Source organism: Schistocerca gregaria, chromosome 8 (genome assembly GCF_023897955.1).
Source record: "Schistocerca gregaria isolate iqSchGreg1 chromosome 8, iqSchGreg1.2, whole genome shotgun sequence".
Classification (NCBI taxonomy): Eukaryota; Metazoa; Arthropoda; class Insecta; order Orthoptera; family Acrididae; genus Schistocerca; species Schistocerca gregaria.
Window position 1 is genome coordinate 302,090,676 of NC_064927.1, and position 14,320 is coordinate 302,104,995.

The following is a 14,320-nucleotide window of genomic DNA, read 5'->3' on the forward strand; positions in this document are numbered from 1 at the left end:
CCTCCAGCCTTTCATATCTACCTATGAACCCCTATAAGTATTGTCAATTGTGTATTATTTTATTTTATTTTATCACTGTAGCCAATATGATTATTGTACTTAAAGTTTCTAACACCTCACCTGATTGTATAAATGAGTATGAACTTTATGCTGTCAAAATCGTATTTACATACTGCCTGAAGTATTTACTCCAACAAATGTATTCAACACCTCCAAATCCTTCAAAAAAGTTTTCTGTAGTAATGTTGTTAGGACTATATTCTCTGGACTTTGTGAGAACGTTTTCTCTTTTGCTGTACGATCCATGCACCTAATAGATTACGACGCCATATTTGTTTATACAATATGATAGTGTTCATGTGATGTGTTACGACTGTGAAAGGATCCTGTGACCACTGGAGGTACTTTATCTTACTTAATTTATGTTTACTGCTAGATACAAGTTCAATTTTTGTCAAAACAGACCAAGTTCTGAAATACTGTTTTGTTTTCTCCACTAGACAGTGTCACAACTTCCTCCAAAGAAATCGTAACACAACACAGACACACTAATGCCATATTAACTGATGTATATCCACCTGATGATGGAGGTTTAAACCTTCGAAACGCGTCGTGGAAACAAATAAACAGTGACTGGTAACAGTAAACTTATTGTTTCATTTAATGTCAATAACAGTCACGGTAAAGCCTAACCTAAAAATGTTCGCATTTAATGTGATTTTCCAATTTTCGCGCCGTACAGATATCTTTTCTAAATCACTTTGCAATGTGGTTTGATCTTTTGCAGTCTTTACAAGACGATAAACGACAGCATCATTTGCAACAACCTAATAGAAGTGCTTCAGATTGTCTCCTTCATCGTTTATGTGGATAAGGAACAGCAGAGGGCCTATAACACTACGTTGGGGAACCCCAGAAATCACTTCTGTTGTACTCAATGACTTCCGTCATGTTCCAGCACAATACATATGTACCAAAAACCTTTTACATATCAACGATAATGATATGGGCCTGTAATTTAGTGGATTACCGCTACTACCTTTCTTTAATACTTGTGGGACCTGTGCAAGTTTCTAGTCTTTAGGTACAGACCTTTCGTTGAGGGAGCGGTTGTATATGATTTTTAAGAATGGAGATACTGCATTAACATATTCTCAAAGGAAAGTAATTGGTATACAGTCTGCACCAGAAGACTTGCTTTTATTAATTGATTTAATTTGTTTCAATATTCCGAGGATATCTGCTTCTAAGTTACTCATGTTCGCAGCTGTTGTTGATTCGAATTCTGGAAAGTTTACTCCGTCTTCTTGGTGAAGTAATTTCGGAAGACGGCGTTAAGTAACTCTGCATTGGGGGCACTGTCGTCTATAGAATTTCGTCGATTGTATTTCCATTGCTATCTCGCAGAGAAGCCATTGATTATGTCCTGCCGCTAGCATACATTACACATGTCCACAATCACTTTGGATATTCTTCTTTACTTGTTCATTGTGGTTGTTGGATGTTTGTTTATATTGCGGATCTAATTTGTGTTGAACGTTTGTTTTACCTAGAAATGGCCATTACTCGTGTTGCACTTTCACATTCCATGCACATTCATTACAAACCACATACGCCCAGTATTAGTGTTCCGGCAGTACACCAATGAACATCTCACCAAATAACTCACAAAGAAATCAAAAGCACAGTTTTATTCATTGTCACAAATATATTCGTTCTTTTGATAAATTTCCGGATTCAGCTACCGGCTTAGATTTATTGTTTTCTCCTACGGATTTACATCAGGGAGCGGCATACGTACTGTTTTTATATGAATTCTTTCACTGAGAGTCGTATCGCTTCATGGCAGTTTTTAATAATTCACTAACGTTGTTCATTTAGCCAGTTTTACAGTCAGCTAAATTGTCGCTCAAAGATCAGCGATACTGTTTTATTTGCCTGGTCTCTAAATGAACTACAGCGTGTTCTGACAGAACTATACTGCACGAACATCAGAAAACAGGTGCTCAACAAGTGGTGAAAATGTTAGGTTTTTGTTCTGAACCAGTTTCAGAATCCATCGTAATAAGTACCCTGAATAGCCAAAGAAACTGGTACACATGTCTAATATCGTGTAGGGTCCCCGTGAGCACGCGTAAGTGCCCCAGCACAACATCGTATGGATTCGACTAATGTCTCAAGTAGTGCTGGAGGGACTTAACACCATGAATCCAGCATAGCTGTCCATAAATCCTTAAGAGTACAAGGGGAGGGGAGATGTCTTCTGAACAGCACGTTTCAAGGCATCCCAGATATGCTCATTAATGTTTACGTCTGGGGAGTTTGGTGGCCAGCGACAGTGTTTAAACGCAGATCAGTGTTCCTGGAGCCACTCTGTAGCAATTATGAACATTTAGACTTTCGCTTTGCCCTGCCGGAAGTTCCGAAGTCCGTCTGAATGTGCAATAGACGCGAATGGATGCTGGAGATCAGACAAGATACTTAGGACGTGTCACACGCCAGAGTGGTATCTAGACATATCAGAGGTCCCTTATCACTCCAACTGCACAGGCCCCACGCCTTTAGAGAGTCTCCACCAGCTTGAATAGTCCATTGCTGCCATGCAGTATCATGGATTCATGATGTTGTCTTCATACCCGTACACGTCCATCCGCCCTATACAATTTGAAACGAGAGTCTTCCAACCAGGCAACACGTTTCCAGTCATCAAGTGCCCAATATCGATGTAGAAGGGCCCAGGTGAGGCGTAAAGCCTTGTGTCGTGGAGTCATCAAGGGTACAAGAGTAGCCCTTCGGCTCCGAAAGCCCATATCGATGATGTTGCGTTGAATGGCTCACTCGCTGAGACTTGTTGAAGCCCTAGCACTAAAATATACAGCAATTTTCTGAAGTATTTCACTTCCGTCACGTTGAATGATTCTCTTGCGTAGTCGTTGGTCCTGTTACTGAAGGATCTTTTTCCGGCTCAGCCATGTTGGAAATTTAATGTCTTTCCACATTTATGATATTCATGGTACACTCGTGAAATGGTCGAACGGGAATATCCACTATCTCCGAGATGCTGTGTACCGTCGTTCGTTCACCGACTATAACCACAAGTTCAGACTCACTTAAGTCTTGATAACCTGCCATTGTAGCAGCAGTAATCGATCTAACAACTACGCCAGACATTTGTTTTCTTATGTAGGCGTTGCCGGCCGCGGCGTCGTATTCTGTCTGTTTAGATATCACTGCATTTGAGTACATATGCCTGTACCAGTTCTTTTGGCACCTCTGTAATTCGAATTATATACTGCCATTTATAATTGAATAGAAGTATATTATTTCTGTGTATGATTTAAGTAAGCGTCAATTTGCTTTAGTATTAATTTGCATTAGTATTAACTTTCAGAAATATTTTAACTTTCAGAAATATTCCAAGACACTATTACAGGAACTTTAAGTCCTGAATCTATTCTAACTTTGTCGCTCGGAAACTTCCTTGAATAGGTTGAAAGAACTTAAAGCTCTGAGTCAGAGCAATATTGTCTCAGTCCCGGCCATAAGAGGGGCGTAGAAACAGACAGCCTAGCCTTTCAAAAGTCACTTATGGGTGCAGACAAACAGGAACTTACTCCAAGTCGTATACATTTCTCTATATTCCGTTTTCATGCATGTGATTCCACGATATAGCGGCACTACCTGAGAAGCCACACCCGAGGACACGTATTGTAGAAATTCAAGGCGCGCTATGGTCGCTAATCGCTAGTACACCCACACTCAGTTCAGTGCAATCAAACGGGCTTCTAGTATCTGTAACTGTGGGCTTCATTCCATACCATTCTGTGAGTCTATATACGAGTCTTATTGACGTAGCTTTGTAGGCCCCCCAACTGTCCCTAATTTCAGTTAGTTGCTTTATCATAATATCGACGAATAAACGAGAAAATGGGATAATTACACTAGGACGTACGGGAAGTTAATTCTGGTCAAGCCTGGACACCTTAGGCTACTACCTATTTTAGCCGATAATAGCAGACAGCAATGGGGGACGTCGACTGCATCTAAGAGAAAGATTTCTGTGTTTCTTGATAAGTGGTATTCTCTCACTTGCTATTTTCTTACTGGCTTTCCACAATATAAAGTGGGCGTGCGATGGAGGAAGGACAGCCCTTTTACAATTTATCTGTGATACTATTCAATTAAACCAGTCCTGCAATATTTTGTTAAAACAAATTCATCTTATCTTTCAAAAGATTTCCATTTAAGTGGCCTGTAGCAGTCTGAGCTTTACTGACATGTTCAATTCAGTGTCTTCCACTCTGCTGAGAGCCCACTGTGCAGTTTCCGGCAGGCGGAGCATCACGTCAACGTTATCGATTCTTCATCCTATTGCGCTCGCGTATGGTTGAGAGAGCAATGACTATCTGCCTCCACTTTTTTTAATCCTTTTTAGCATATCTTATGCGACTGGTTGCATGCGGCTACTCATGACTTAAGCCAGCTTCTTCATTTCAGCACAGCACCTGCACGCTGCTTTCTCAAACGTTTGTTAGCTACAGTCTCATCTCTACAGCTTCCCTTGCAGCTCCCTGATGTCTTAACTTATCTCCTATCCTCCTGTACCTTCTTCTTTTCACAGTTTTCCTTTTATTTCTTTCGTCGCTGATCGAGAAAAGAACCACTTTATCAATCCATCCAGTGTTTCAGAATCCTTCTGTAGTACCACTTCTCAAAAGCATCGATTCTTTTCTTTTGCGGTTTCCCGTCAATCCGCAATTGCCTTTCGTACAATGCTGTGCTGTTCCTCAAATTATGGCCGATATTTTATACTAGTACACTTCCGTCGGCTTGGTGTGCACTCTTCACATGCACTAAATTGCTTTTTGTGTCTACTTGCTTCGTCGGTCTTCGGTTATTTTGCTTTCAAAGTAGGGGAATTCATTTATTTCATCTGCTTCTTTGTCACCAATTTTGATATTAATTTCCATTTCTACGGCTCCTCGTTACATTTGTCTTTCTCCGGTCATTCCTCTATCCATAGTATGCACTCAACAGACAGTTCATTCAATCAAAAGGTGCTGTAATTCTTCTTTCTTTCTCCGAGAATATAAAAGTCACCAGTGAATCTAAGTGATATCCTTCCAGACTGATTTTTAATTCCACTAGAGTAAATTAACTTAATTTTTTTCGTCATGATTTCTTCGATGGACAGACTGTAGGATCTTAGACCCTATGTCTTCCGAGCTCTACTCGTATCATTTCTTCTTCATTTTTATTGCTAGTGTATATTATCTGTCTTTCCGTAAGGACTATAACTTCCTCAGAATTTCGAACGTCTTGGACCACTATATATTACCGAACGCTTTTTCCACGTCTTGATTTTTTTTTACTCTTACTTCCGTTACCAAGTGCAGCGTCACAGCAGCCTCTCTGGTGCCTACGTCTTCCCGAATGCCAAACCGAACGTCATCTAACTGATCCTGAATTTCCTCTTCAATAGCCGCTAGGGGTAGCCGTTAGGTCTCAGGCGCCTTACCACGGTTCCCACGGCTGCCCCTATCGGAGGTTTGAGTCCTCCTTCGGGCTTTGGTGTGTGTCGTCCTGAGCATACATTAGTTTAATTAGAGTGTTGGACTAGGGACCGATGACTTCAGCAGTCTGGTTCCATAGAACCTTACCACGAATTTCCAATTTTCCTTTTCCATTTTCCTCTGTATCATTCTTGTCAGCAAATTTCATGTATGAAGTGTTACTCTGATTATTCGGTAGCCTCCTCACTTACCTGACTTTGGAATTTTAGAAATTACATGCATGATACTCCTCAGAACGTCTGATGGTGTATCGCCGTTCTCATAGTCTACATCCCAATTTGAAGAGTCGTTTAGTCGCTACTTCCCCCAATGTTTTCACGCGCATTAATCTCTCTCATGATTTGTACGCTAGGTTTATGTGGGTGAAGCATTATACACTGTTGGAAATTGAAATAAGAACACCGTGAATTCATTGTCCCAGGAAGGGGAAATTTTATTGACACATTCCTGGGGTCAGATACATCACATGATCACACTGACAGAACCACAGGCACATTGACACAGGCAACAGAGCATGCACAATGTCGGCACTAGTACAGTGTATATCCACCTTTCGCACAAATGCAGGCTGCTATTCTCCCATGGAGACGATCGTAGAGATGCAGGATGTAGTCCTGTGGTACGGCTTGCCATGCCATTTCCACCTGGCGCCTCAGTTGGACCAGCGTTCGTGCTGGACGTGCAGACCGCGTGAGACGACGCTTCATCCAGTCCCAAACATGCTCAATGGGGGACAGATCCGGAGATCTTGCTGGCCAGGGTAGTTGACTTACACCTTCTAGAGCACGTTGGGTGGCACGGGATACATGCGGACGTGCATTGTCCTGTTGGAACAGCAAGTTCCCTTGCCGGTCTAGGAATGGTAGAACGATGGGTTCGATGACGGTTTTGATGTACCGTGCACTATTCAGTGTCCCCTCGACGATCACCAGAGGTGTACGGCCAGTGTAGGAGATCGCTCCCCACACCATGATGCCGGGTGTTGGCACTGTGTGCCTCGGTCGTATGCAGTACTGATTGTGGCGCTCACCTGCACGGCGCCAAACACGCATACGACCATCATTGGCACCAAGGCAGAAGCGACTCTCACCGCTGAAGACGACACGTCTCCATTCGTCCCTCCATTCACGCCTGTCGCGACACCACTGGAGGCGGGCTGCACGATGTTGGGGCGTGAACGGAAGACGGCCTAACGGTGTGCGGGACCGTAGCCTAGCTTCATGGAGACGGTTGCGAATGGTCCTCGCCGATACCCCAGGAGCAACAGAGACCTTAATTTGCTGGGAAGTGGCGGTGTGGTCCCCTACGGCACTGCGTAGGATCCTACGGTCTTGGCGTGCATCCGTGCGTCGCTGTGGTCCGGTCCCAGGTCGACGGGCACGTGCACCTTCCGCCGACCACTGGCGATAACATCGATGTACTGTGGATACCTCACGCCCCACGTGTTGAGCAATTCGGCGGTACGTCCACCCGGCCTCCCGCATGCCCACTATACGCCCTCGCTCAAAGTCCGTCAACTGCACATACGGTTCATGTCCACGCTGTCGCGGCATGCTACCAGTGTTAAAGACTGCGATGGAGCTCCGTATGCCACGGCAAACTGGCTGACACTGACGGCGGCGGTGCCCAAATGCTGCGCAGCTAGCGCCATTCGACGGCCAACACCGCGGTTCCTGGTTTGTCCGCTGTGCCGTGCATGTGATCATTGCTTGTACAGCCCTCTCGCAGTGTCCGGAGCAAGTATGGTGGGTCTGACACACCGGTGTCAATGTGTTCTTTTTTCCATTTCCAGGAGTGTAGTCTCACATTCTGCTTCAAATACAGGTATTTAAATTCACCCAAAAATGTTCCCGATACCTATATCTTTTTTCTTCGTAAGATTCGATTTTATTTTCACCAAGCGTTTCTGTTAAACTTTGGTACGCGATATATCGTCATTTTACGATCCTGGAAGCCATGGACGTATCTACGATTTCGTCAAAGGAGGGAGGGGAGCGGGTAGGAGGGCGGTAGGAGGAGTCCGATTTGTTAAAGAGGATTCAGAAGTCTGATGTTTTTTATTTATTCTGAACACACATTTATTTATTTTTTAAGTTTTAAAACCTATGCTTAGGTTCACGAATGTGCAGGCATTTAGATTATGACTGCGTGGCGTACGGAGATTTGCACCGGCACTGGGAGGCGTGATAAGATAGCCAAAATGATTAAGGCGAGCGCTCGTGACAAGAGGGATATCAAGTTCGAGTCCCGATCCGGCACAGATTTTCATTTGTTCCAATTAGTTGACGCTAAGAATTTTAGTGAATTTAAAACATACTCTAATAAAATTAGAGACCGAAAAGAGGAACTAAAGATGCTTAGATGCGCTGAGAGGATTCTTACTTGGTTTCAGGTAAGTCGGATATTTAAATATAAGATCTTAGGGGAGAGTTAGAAACTGTCAAACAAGATTTGAATACGTCCAACTTTGTAAGTCATTCAACGGAAAGTTACAATTTTTCTGCTCTGTGACAGTAAACCGCATACTAGAAGACTGAGCTGAGTTTTGTTAACAAAGAGGCAATACATGGTATTTGAACTCTAATTCGTTTCGCAGTACAGTGAAGTTATCATTTTGCTAACTAAATAAATATTCAGTTGTATATTTGGGTATTTTTCAGATATATGATTTTGATAATATACACTGCCGGAATAAAATTAGAATAGATTTTTAGTGGTTTCCAATTCATTGAAGTTTTATTGTTGCAACAGCGCATATGGAGTACATGAAATGATGACATTTATAGATCAATGGCACAAGCGTTTCTGAGGTACCAGGTATCAAATCATGCTACAACTCGTACATTTTCCTCCGTGTGTAGCCTCCACGGGCGGCAATGCAGCCACTGACTGGCATTCATTCGATCGCACAGACGGCAAATACTGTCCTTTATGCCACGCCTTCTCGATAGTTCACGTATTTCTTCAAGACTGTTGGTTGACGAGTGGTACGAGTCATTTCTCCTCACATTATATCCCACACGATTGGGGACAACTTCGGAGATCATGATGGCCGGGAATGTTGCTGCCAGTTTTTCAGAGCATACTGACTTTCACGGTTAGTGTGGGTGAGCATTATCCTGTTGGGACAACGTATCAAATTAGTGTTGCAAGAACGGCAAAACAACGGAGCAAATAATATTCTGCACGTACCGAGTAAGCGTGCACCCCAGAAACGCCAAACTCGTACGAGAGTTGTAGCTCACCACACACCAGACCAAAGTCCCGTAGATAGGGCTAATGTGTTCTTCATGGATGCACACCGAAACAGCGCTAACCATATATGCATCGTACGCGCAGACGATCATAATCACTTGAGTAAAGGCGGAATCTAATTTCGTCGCTGAAGACCACGCCGTGACATCCCACCCTCCAAGTGATCCTCTGACGGCACCAGCCGAACCGTGTAGGTCGAGATTGTGGCGTGAGTGGAAGATGGATTGGAGGTGTGTGTGCCCTAGTCACACTGCTAATAACTGGTTCGCAGTAGATCGTATGGACACGTCTGGGCTCACAAGCCTTCTTATCTTGGGTATAGTAGCTGTACGATCTGCACGATCTGCCACTGCTGCCTTACAATACGACGATCCTGGTAGACGTTTGTGCAGCGTGGACGTCCTGAATCTCGTCTACGGGATTGAGGATGCTCAAGTGGCCACCGATACCAGCATCAGTGCTCAACTTTGTGCAAATTCTCCGGATAGATCACCCGCCACTCGGAAAAGCACAATTTGACCCCTATGATACTCGCTCAGATGAATGTAGGGAGCACGAGTGCGTCTCCGCACCATGGTTGTCTGTATGGTTCACACTTTTGAACCACGATTAGCCTTCTGGCAATGGACATTCCCTATTTGAGGCAGACACAGATAGCACTCAAGTAGCCATGCCAATACGCTATCTGTTGGCAGACACTGCTGAAACCATTATCAGTACCAACGTCTTTCCTGGTGTACCAATTTCTTTCCAGCATTGTATGTTGCTCTTTAAGAAAAGTTTTTCTCACTTAATTTTTTAGATCAAATACCATTTGTATGAAGGCCTCCGAAAAAAAGATTAAGGACACAAAATTAAAAAATAAATAATTTTTTCAGTGTAAATTAAAAACACGTGGCTTTCTAAGGTCCTTGTTAGGTCGTTATGTACATAAAATTAAAAATAAATAAATTTGGTTTAAATGAAAAACTTGAGCCTTGTTAAGGTACTCTTTATCCACGTCGTTGCAGCTCTTGTTTCTTTGTGATTTCATTGTGGTTACTTTGTGTGCGGCCTTCAAGAACAACCGGCTCTAATGATTGCGATGTCGAAAGGATGTTAAAGCCATATCTCCTTTCGTTTTTTTTCATTAACAATATACTCTCCTATTTTATATCAGGGCATTATTATTTGCGATAAACATATTTACTAATTTGCTGTTCCGTGTTTCCTGGGAAAGGTACCGGCTGCTCCTCCCTGTTAATAAAGTGTAGATTCGGTTCGTGTTCTTAATTTTTTACAATTCTTCCTGTATTGTCAGCCATAATATGGATTTCCCATGAAGTCTGTGTGTACTTTTTTGTTACATATTTCTTGCAAAGTCTCTAAGGTAATGTACATAAGGTTCTACTATGTCAGTGTAATGTGTGTAGAGAGGGGCTATGACCCAGATTGTATGGCCCTACATGCGTTCAGTTATTACTCTGAGGTTACCAGAGAGTTTATGTTATTCATTACAGTTAGTGTTAGGGTAGCCAGTGCGTTGGTCACCAGTAATTGTTACTGTTCCTGGCGTCAGACAAGATAACATTCCCTGGTGTAAACAAATATGTTGATGAGAGGTATACAGAGAGGTCAGTGCAATACGTGTTTATTTGTTTGTTCCGAATTTAACTTTTGAAGGGTAAAACACACACTGCAAATAATTTAGCACATTAATTGAAAGGGAATATCTCCGAGACCGTGATTTAGAAAAATTTGTTTCATATAAAGTTGAAAAGAAAACAGTGTAATATAGTTTTGTAATAATTTGAAAATAATTAATGCTGAAAAATAAAACACTTGTTACAATATAAATTGAAGAAACTTCCATGCTACATCCATCCGCGTGTACAGAGATGGTTTCTAAAATACCTTTATTGGAAAATAGGCTGTACACATTTTGCAGTAAGAGAATGTAGAAAAACATACCAAATTAAAATATCTAAAATTTCACAGTTATTTTAATTATTTGTTTCCTTATTTTTGTTTTTTAGTTTATTATTTCACATATATGTATATGTATTTTGTTACATGTAAGTAATATGTAACACTTTATTATGATGGAAAATTTTACACTAGTGATATCTGGAAAGAAACCTTAAACATAATTTTTTTTTGCATCATGCACGAAATTTCTGCGAATGATGCACATGATGGACAACATAATACAATATGATATATCACAGTATTTACAAATTATTTCGGGTATAGTAGTTTAGGCATATTTCAGTAGACTGGAAATCCTTGGTGAAAAGAATCGATTATACTCTAGGGACTGCAGCATGATTACGTTGTCTCGTAAGTGGAGATTGACATCATAATCGTACAGAAGAACTAGATCTGAAATTCATTAATCAAAATTCATCCAACGTTTTGCAAAATTACAGATTATGACGAGAGTAAAGTATGCAACTTCCAAAAACGTTAGTTAGATTTCAAATTTCACGCGATTACACATTTTTGTATAACGCGGTTTCCATGATGATCTCCGAAAACGTAATATGCCAAATTACTTTTCGGGGAGTGTTTGACCTCTCAAAAGTTAAAGTGAGCGAAAAGGTAAAACTACGTCTACATATTTGCTAAGTTTCATCAAGACCGTTCATTTATTACACCTTCCTTTCGAGTCGTCTGTTTCTAGAGTACGATTCATGAAGGCAAATTTCGTCCGGAAATTATTCGGCCGCAACTTTCGTTGACTCTGAATGTATTAGCCTACTTCTTCCTGCATTGAGCACTATTATTTTCATCACAAATGTGTTGTAATGCTGTAGCAGCGCGGCGTTGTCTCGGTGTCGTCGAAGAGAACTCTTCTACGAATGTAGCCAAGACCTTCATATATTTTATGAAGTCTCGTTCACGAGCTAGCTTGACGATTTGCTCTCTTCCACGTCTCGCATCGGCTATCGATGGCAAAAAATTGGCGATCGGCGGGCGATTGAGGTTCGACGGTATGTGAGATGGGTTTGTATTCTTGGCGGCATCTGGCTAAGCACTCAGAGCTTGGCAGATAATTGACAGCAGTCGGCAGCTAAACGCTTCGGTCCTTTCTTGCGAGTAAAGCAGACTAAGGCCATCATTCTTTTCAACGTATTAAGTTACTGTTCTCTCTGAAATAGCTCAGTCTTTAGAGATATGTTTCATTTAAATACTTAAAGGAATAGCAATAACATAACAGTTTCCGGCGGGGTCAGGGATTTTCTCTGCCTCGTGATAACTTGGTGTTGTGTGATGTCATTACGTTGCTTAGGTTTAAGTAGTTCTAAGTTCTAGGGGACTGATGACCATAGCTGTTAAGGCGCATAGTGCTCAGAGACATTTGAACCATTTTTCAACATAAAAGTTTCGATTGGTAATCACAGTATCCTTTTATGAACGTCCTGCAGTATCGTTTTCACCTTCATGACCTCGAAATGATGATTAATAACTTTATAACCAATAGTGGTAACATACTATGTAACTATAATGAGACGTTGTTCTTTACTTATTCTTCAATCTACACTTGGTTCATGGCACAATGGTAGCTAAATTACATTTATCCTTATCTAAATTATGTATATTATTTATCAAAATAGACGTGGCATTACTGATCTAACTTAAAGGGTAAGCTACATTTTGCGTGGAAAATAGTTTGATCTTTGTACTCCACTTGATGCGCAGCACAATGGACACTCAGATTCCTTATTTCCAATCCAAATTGCCAGTTTTATTTTTCGAAATACACGTCGCTCACTTATTGACACTACCACTGCAATATAAAAGTTGAAACACACTTGATCTCCGTAACTCCAGTAGGCGTCGAAAAGTCACATAATCTTTCTCATGGTCATATTTTCACGAGCTCCATGTTAATCTGGATTTGATGATATTACGATGGCCGAATGAGTGCCCTTCCGTTATCCTCATACGTCTGCGTCTAGCGTTATCCCATGTGTAAGATTGAAAACCTCGTTATAAAAGTTTGCGAATCGTGCAACTAGTGTGGGACGAATCAGTCCCCTATTCGCCAATTCGGTTGCGGGAAACTGCCTAAAAATCGTATCCAGGTTCAGTGGCACATCGGCCCTCGACGTTGATTCGATACGGCGCCAGCACACCTCGCAGAATCCCGTAAGCGGTGTGTCAAACCGAGCGGCAATGCGGTAGTGTCGTGTTCCTAGAAACCAAACTGTATGTGAAATCATTAGTATCAATGTAAATGGAAGATTTTAAGCAATTTAACGATGTAGTCGGAAGTGTCTGTAATGTAGCATGAGGGCCCTATTTTTATTAAGTGAAAATTTAAGTTAAAGAAATTATGGATGTTTAGTCACTTACATTTTATGGAGTCCTTGCTGTCGGTAATTGTTCATCGGAAAGAAGTGAATACAGGGTAAATCATATCGCTCTTACGAGATTCAAATGTTATGAGAAGTCACAATGGGACAACAGGTGTGGAAGAAGATTAAACCTACGTCTTTCCCTACCGTGTTTACCTTTCGAAGTAATATAACTACATTCGGAGATGTCCGCTGCACGTCACAGCAAACGTATGACACTGCGCCGACAGTCAGGTATGGAATAAACAGGCAGAGCTCCCAGGGAGAGTAACAAGACTGTCCACAGTGCCAGGGGAAATGTTCGACACGCGCTGAAGCACTCGCGCCCGCTTGCGCCGGGTTGCGGGCTCCGGCCGGCCCGACACGCACTACTTTGCCGCGTGGCGCGTGCTGACGAGAGCGCTGAGTGGAGAGGGCGGCCGTGTGTTTCGCGCGCCGCTGCGCGTGGCAGGCGAGCGGCGGTGGGCGGGTCGCCAGTCATCCATCAGCCAGCTGGAACACTGTGCAGCCGCGAGCAGTAGCAGAAACAGTAGCAGTGTGTCTGTGTGCGTGCGACGTTCTGGCAGGTCCGGTGTGGCGCGCGACAGCGTGTGGATCTGTCTCTCCACCACTCACTCACCGACTGAACAAACGTACACGGGCGGGATGAGCCAGCTGTCGACACGCAAGACAGGCTGTGTCGTCACAAAAATACCGGGCAGCACGGGATATTCAGATACCTGTTACACTGACGTGAACAGTACCCAGCGCTACAGTTTCCGGAACTACGCCTCATTACTCGTTAGCAATAAGCGGCATGTTAAGCCGCGTCACGTAACGCTTTAGTTTCTTCTACACGATCGACGTTTCGACCCTTCTGTTGTGATCATCTTCAGGTTCTCCTGTTACTCACTGTTCTGTAACCGTGAATACCAGAAGGTCTTGAAGAAAATACCAACATACGCGCTTAAAAGTCTATCGTGTAGAAATAGAAATGAAGTGTAGCATAACGTAGCCTAACATCCATCCAGTCAACTGTGAGCACTAGAAAATCCTGACGAAGGTTCCAGCATAGCCGTCGAAATGTCACACATGCGCAGTGGTGGATGCATGTGTGTCGCCTAGGTTCCTAAAAAATATGATTAAGCGAGCGGGGAGGTGTTTGCAAATGCA